Source organism: Triticum dicoccoides, chromosome 4B (genome assembly GCF_002162155.2).
Source record: "Triticum dicoccoides isolate Atlit2015 ecotype Zavitan chromosome 4B, WEW_v2.0, whole genome shotgun sequence".
Classification (NCBI taxonomy): Eukaryota; Viridiplantae; Streptophyta; class Magnoliopsida; order Poales; family Poaceae; genus Triticum; species Triticum dicoccoides.
In genome coordinates, this window is record NC_041387.1 from 409,514,187 (window position 1) to 409,521,478 (window position 7,292).

The window sequence follows — 7,292 nt, forward strand, 5'->3', positions numbered from 1 at the left end:
GGACCAAGGCCACTATAAATAGGACCTAGCCACCACCATGGGAGGCGAGGATCAAATCCATTCCACCCTCACTATCACCATCTTACTTGAGCTCAAGAGCACACCTCTAGAGGTTGTTCACCACTGTACTAGTTCATCCTCAGCCCCTCGAGGCCAATCCACCACAAAGGAGGTGTAGGGTTTTACACCGCAAGGTGGCCCGAACCTAGGTAAATTGTTGTGTCCTCTTTCCTTTGAGTTTGTCGAGCTAGGCTGTGAGATTGGCGAGTAGGCAGACTGGGGAGGTTGAGATCTCCGCACGCACCCTAGAGTTCGAACCTCTCAAGGGTTTGCGGAACCTGAAATTCGACAGTAGATGAGTCAGTGTAAATCGTACTTGGAGTCCCTCATGAATGGTCCCTCGAACGAAAGACCCAAAAATTGGCACCTCTACTTGGTTGCAAGCGTGAGGTCTTCATGATCCGGCAGCGCTTCGCCATCCAAAGCTAATCATCGCCAAGGAATTAGATGGAGGAGATTATAACAACATTGGGCTTCTAATTGTAAGGATTAGAGGATCTAGGTCAAGCTCTAATTGATCAACTAGAATCAACTAGAACTAGAACTAAAAGACTAGAGGAGGCTCCGAAAGTTGTGTATCACAAAGGGCAAATCCTCTACTATATATATAGGTTAGAGGGGGGAGGGGCTTCCACCAAGGAGGGAAAGACCCTCCTTGGTGTGCCAGCCAAGGGGGGAGGATTCCTCCTCCCCTCACTCCAGTTCGGCCTCCCTACTTGGAAAAGGGGGGAGTCTTCCCTATCGGGCCATGGTGGCCCAATACTACTTCCACCTCTTGGCCTTTTAAGGCATGTTGATATTAAATTAAATATAAAAGCCTCATAAAAATTACTAGAGCATTCTATTATTAATTTAACATCTCCAGAAACATTTTCCACCTATATATTATTTATCGGTAATACCTGGTATTGCCCGATAAACTTTGAAACCCTTCTGGTGACCCCGAAACGCTTCCGGTTCCTCTCGAAACTATTCCGAATATTAATGAAACAATTCGACAAATAAATCCTTGATACTATCGTCCCACTAACACTCGGCATACCGTGATTAACTGAAGCTTCTGACCCCGTAGGTTCGGTAAATCATAGACATGAATGAAACTCCTTCGTTCAATGACTGATAGCAGAACCCTGGACATCCATATCGATCCCTATGATTACACGAATGATATTCGAGTGAACCTATGGTTATCATGTGATGTTCCCTTTGCTTTGTGATACTTTATAAAACTCGAGGTGTGCCGGTATCCCTCTTGAGTCATGCACATGCTCACTACACTGTCACTCTTGTTGCTAGTTTTGTTCTTCTTTCTCGTTGAAATGTTCCGACATCCTTTTGACATAGTCACCTGTGTCCGGATAGACGATGATGGATGTTGTCACACCGAGATGGCCCTAAGAATATCTCTCTATTGTCGGAGGAACAAATTCCATTCTTGAGCTATCTAGTCCCTTGTCAAACTTTCTTATGAACCTATAAGTTGTCATTATGATCACCGTTTTACAGACGACGTTTGAGCAACCCCAAAGTCCAACATACAGTAAGAAGTGACAATGATACTCTCATGGTCTAAGGAACTAAAACACATATTAACACTCCTTGTTATATCAATTGATTTCAGACGATATTATCTCAAAGTATAACAAACAAGTTTGGGCCAATTCAATATGAACGTTCTTCTAATGTCATACTCTCAATGTTGCTTCAGGACTATCATTACACTTAAAAATATCCTAAGATCCAGAAAACATGATCACGAAGAACACTTGAGCCAGTCTTAGAGGCGAGACTAGGAACCTATTCTTTACCGCTTATCATTCCACACATGCATATGAGTTTTCCGCTGAATCACATATTCTAGGATCATAGCAGTTATAGCATGAAATATAAACTCTTAATATAAAAATGGAAATATAATAATACAATATTATTTCCTCTAGGGCATATTTCCAACAATATATCCTCCTGTCTCCCCATACCAACAAATTAACCTCATTGAATCCTTCCTATTTTCCTACACCTCCATATCAATATGATACTTTGATTAGTTCCTCATACTCAAACAAATTGAGCTTCTCCACACAGTCTCCGACTCCGTCTATTGCTTCGGACAACGTAGGCGTTATCAAGACACACGGTAGCCGCCAAACCGTCCACGCATTACTTTGCAACATGTGCCTCGATGACACAAGGTACACCTGTTCCAAACTCACGCCCTTGATCATGCAACTCATGAATTGTCGTGAGGTTTCCCAAAAACCACGCAATTCCAACACATAGTACTCAACGGGAATGCGGACCACTTCAGAGGAGGCCATCGATGATTCTAGGGTATTCGATGCCGGGGAACCCAAAGCTTTTCTAGTTAGTCCTGGTAATGCTCCCAGACGGCGTATTTTTTCTAAACGAGGTCCTCAATAACAGGACATGAAGACTCCTTTTCCTTTTTTTCTTTGGTTTTTTGGGAGACACACAAGCCAGCTGGGAGGGAGGTGTAGGATCAATGAATCAAATACCTTGATCTACCATAAATAAACTATAGAGTGCAATTGTAGCACCGATAAAAAATGCACATATTATTGTGATTATAGACGTTCTTGAGACAAATTTACAAATCAATTTGTGGAAAGATCTTTAATTGGAAAAAAAATTGATTAGGTGGGATAGATAGATGAAGTACACATTTTTTGCATGGGATCATAGTACGTCACATTTATATCTTAATAATTATACTACAAGTCATCGTACAAACCAACCTGACAAAATTGAAATGACAGCAGAACGTTAGCCTTTGCACAAAGGAACACCAACCTAAAAGAAAAATAGCAATCAAGACTGAAAAAACCTATGAGCTTGACACTAACGGCCACCACATGCCTCTGGCACCACCACAGACGGATCACCTCATCAGCCAAGCTCAACGCGGGTCCATCGCTGATATACAGCTTTGCGGACCTTCAAGGTGGCTCATCAAAGGTGGAACTATTACAACGAATCAGGGCGGGGCAACACCCCGTACACGTCATCGAACTTCAGATCTGGCACCCCTGCGGGACTAAAACATCGAAGGAGAAAACCATACCCGCCATCCACGAACCACAAAATCAGCACATGATCCATCATCTTCCAGATGCCGCCGACGCAAACTACAATCTACATCCGCTTCTGGACTACCTCCCAAGCTCCGCGACGACGCTGGAGCAAACGTCGTCGCAATGTCGAAGTCTGAGGGCACACATCCACCACGAGGATGCTGTTGCCGCCATGCCATCCTTACTTGAACATGCTGATTTCTAAATACATCCCCACTCATAGGACTGATCGCCTAGTTGGTGTAGGATTTAAAAAATCTTTATTCAACGTCTCATCGCCGCCGCCGAAACTAAGACGATGAACAATCCAAAACCTAAACTACTAAAGCCTGAAAGAGTCCACACGCGTGGATCCACCCCCCTTACTACCGACGACCAGGGTTGTCGGTGGAGAGGAGACGCTGGAGGACGGCGACGGAAGGAAGCGCTCGGCGTCAGGCGAGCTTTCTTTCTCCTCCTTGGGCTATTGCTGAAGTACAGCTCTAAAAGCAGAGAAGCGAAGTACGTACAAGTGTACAGCTACAGCCCAACATCGACATGCAACTTGGCCTGCAAAAAAAAGCAAATGAAAGGCTTTTGGCGCTAGGAAAACGAACCGCACTAGTTGCGCCCTGCCCTGCATGCCCAAAGCGAGGAAAGCGAATACTCCAAGTTGACGTTTTCAAATAGCTTTTTTTGTTGTTGAGAAACACGTCTTCAAACAGCAGCACTGTTGATTTGTTTTTTAAACTCCGAAGGCGTTTGTCAAGAAAAAAAGGCCAAAGCGTCAGTTCGTAGTGGCTGTCTTTATCTCCGTGCGCGGCATGTGCGCGGCCAGTCTATTTGGTGAGAGCACGCAAAGTGTATCTCCTGTGATCCAGGGCTCTCGTACGCGCACGTACAGGAACGCGGCGTCTGCCGCCTAGCTAGTTGTGTGGTGCTCACTCGTACAGTACTGTCAGTACACGCGAGTGACGTGGGCATGTATGATCCTGATAGTACAAGGATGTACACAGCAAGTAGATCGGTCACATGGCCCGCGGCCCAGTCGTCGCGGTCGGTCGACGACGGTCGCCGCCGACGGCTGGTTTGTTGGTTCAGCATGGTGCATGTGCAAAGTTCGCGGCCAGCTGGCCTGCGGGCGATATCGATGCGCGCACGCAGCCGTAGCCGTGTCCGTGTCCGTCAAATCGCTATCTTGCATGTTTTTTTTCTTTTTCGGAAAATAGGAGATTTCATTTACACAAGGCGGCTTTCAGCCATACACAAATTTATAACTTCGTCTGTGCCCGTACCAAACCAAATGGCAGTACGGGCTATACTATGCCCATAGACTGCGAGGCTATGACTAATTTTTTTAATGCGCCTAATATGTGTAATCGAAATCTCCCGTGGGTCCATTAACATGAGTAACGCACAAGTGTCTTGTATCTTGAGCGGTCCCCACGACTCGCCTTTAACATCGAGGCTCCCTGAGCGCAGTCCAGCTCAATGGCAATGGGTAAGACAGTGTTCGCACACGAACACGTCACCGTGTACTCTCGACGCCGGGGGTGATGCACCGCAGCTCACATTGAAGGAGGCCCGGCCGAAAGCGCGGTACGCAAGCAATCCGGCGGACGCTTTTGTATACCTGAAACCCCACACGCCCGGGAGGGACCCCGTCTGGGCGCGCGGCGGCTATGGGCTGCCCTAGGTCGACCTGACCGCCCCTAGAGCCTCGTGGATTCGCAGCACTCCATTGCTGAAGGACGACAAAGAACGACGAAGAACGAGAAGAAAGGTACAAGGGTAGGGGATAGGTGAACACGAAAACGTAGTAGATGTGTTTGTTCGATTGTGTGTTGTTTAATTGGCCGTCATCCCTTAGGTATATAAGAGGCGGATGGACTTCCCGTATAAAAAAAGGACTCCAAATCACGTCCAAATATTTTCAAAATTAACCGAACTCGGATTTAGGTAAGTCTGGAACATCAGTTTGGTTTTTAGGTCCCACAGGCCACAAACGACCTCGGGTGATGATGAGCCTAAAAGCAAATTTGACCGCTTCGATGATACGAACAACTTTTGTGTTGAAAGTTTTTCGATTTGAAGCCATCTTAAGGGCCGAACCGCACGCGCGACCCATCAACCATAGTGTGTGGTACCTCGCGCCACTTTTTGCCTCGTGGTAGGGTTGCACTCTGATGGCTCTAACTTTTGCATACGAATTTGGATTGAGACGGTTTTTATATCAAAATCGATAGATTCGACGAGACGCAAAACTTTCATGTTGAAACTTTTTCATTTGAAGCCATCTTAATTGAGTTTCAAGTCATTCTTTAATTTGGTGTCAACGTGAGCATCTCTGAACTTGTCATAATTTTTGCATCTGAGTCCCGTTTTAGACCATCTTCATATCCATCTTAATCTCCTCGAAGAGAACCATCTCATGGTGACTTTCAATACTAAGTTTGAATTAATCTTGACATAGCTTCAAGCTACCCTTTATAATCGTGCCACTTTTGAGCGTCAACACATGCCCCCCTGTTTTTCAGCAAAGCTAGCGTGCCGAAAAATAATTTGTACCGTGTTGGTTCTAAGGACGATGTCAACACTCCATCGGCCATTTATATGCTTAGGGCGATAATTATATGTCGGACATGATTTTTTGAATCCTTGATGCAAACTTGGGCAAAACCTTCTCAACTTCATTAACAATCTGATGATAAAGTCCCATAGATATGTATCTCAAGGTCATCCTCCGAACCATATTGTTCACCCTTTTGCTAGGATTTATAGACAATCGACAATAAAATTTCTCCTGCATAAAAATTTCATTAGTAGGCGAAGTTGTGGACTTCGGTTTAGCCTTACCTATGTTGACGAGACTAAGCATCGGCTATTGAGAGAAATGCAATACACCATGATTAACATAATAGCCGGACGATGCTTATTGTGCCAATTCTTTCGAATTGTCATGTCTAAATATATGAACAATTTTAAAGCAAATCAAGGTAATTTTGCATCTAGACATACCCCAAGATAAACTATAACTGATTCATCAAAACATTGAGAACCTTTGGATATTTGTTGCACTACTCATAACGAATCACCGAAAGCCTCAATATGTATAGCACCTATAGCAAGTAAAAGATTCAATCCGAATAACAATGCATATTCGGCTTTGATTAATCATGCATAAAAGTATTCTAAGCGACATGAGGCTTCAAAAATAGTACCATAAGGAGATATATAAACAACACCAACACTTTGGCCATTGCTACGAATTGAACCATCAAAACATAATCTCCATAGTACTAGAGAGATAAAGCTAAAATCAGTATTATGCATGATGTCAATATGATGCTCAATAATAAAATCAACCATGATTTGGCTTTACGTAAATTCTGAAAACTAATAAGCCAAAGCACACCCAATCAAAACATAAGTCCACTTTGTAGTTTTGGTGAATTGGTCTATGCATCAATGGCATCAATTTGACATATTTCTATGCAAGAAGTTATCTCAATTTCTACTCAAACTAAGGACGATGTTAGAATACCACACCGCCCATTCTTAGATATAATCTTAGGGCAATAGATAAATATCGATAATTAACATAAGGTCCATGTAAACTGATGGGGAACGCAGTAATTTCAAAAAAAAAATCCTACGCACATGCAAGATCATGGTGATGAATAGCAACGAGAGGGGAGAGTGTTGTCCATGTACCCTCGTAGACCGAAAGCGGAAGCGTTAGCACAATGTGGTTGATGTAGTCGTACGTCTTCACGACCCGACCGATCAAGTACCGAACGCATGACACCTCCGAGTTCAGCACACGTTCAGCTCAATGACGTCCCTCGAACTCCCATCCAGCCGAGATTTGAGGGAGGGTTCCGTCAGCACGACGGCGCGGTGACGATGATGATGTTCTACCGACGCAGGGCTTCGCCTAAGCACTGCTACGATATTATCGAGGTGGAATATAGTGGAGGGGGCACCGCACACGGCTAATAGATCTTGAGGATCAATTGTTGTGTCTAGAGGTGCCCCCTGCCACCGTATATAAAGGAGAAAGGGGGAGGGGCGGCAGGACAGGAGGAGGCACGCCAGGGAGGAGTCCTACTCCCACCGGGAGTAGGACTCCCTCCTTTCCTTGTCCAAGTAGGAGAGGGG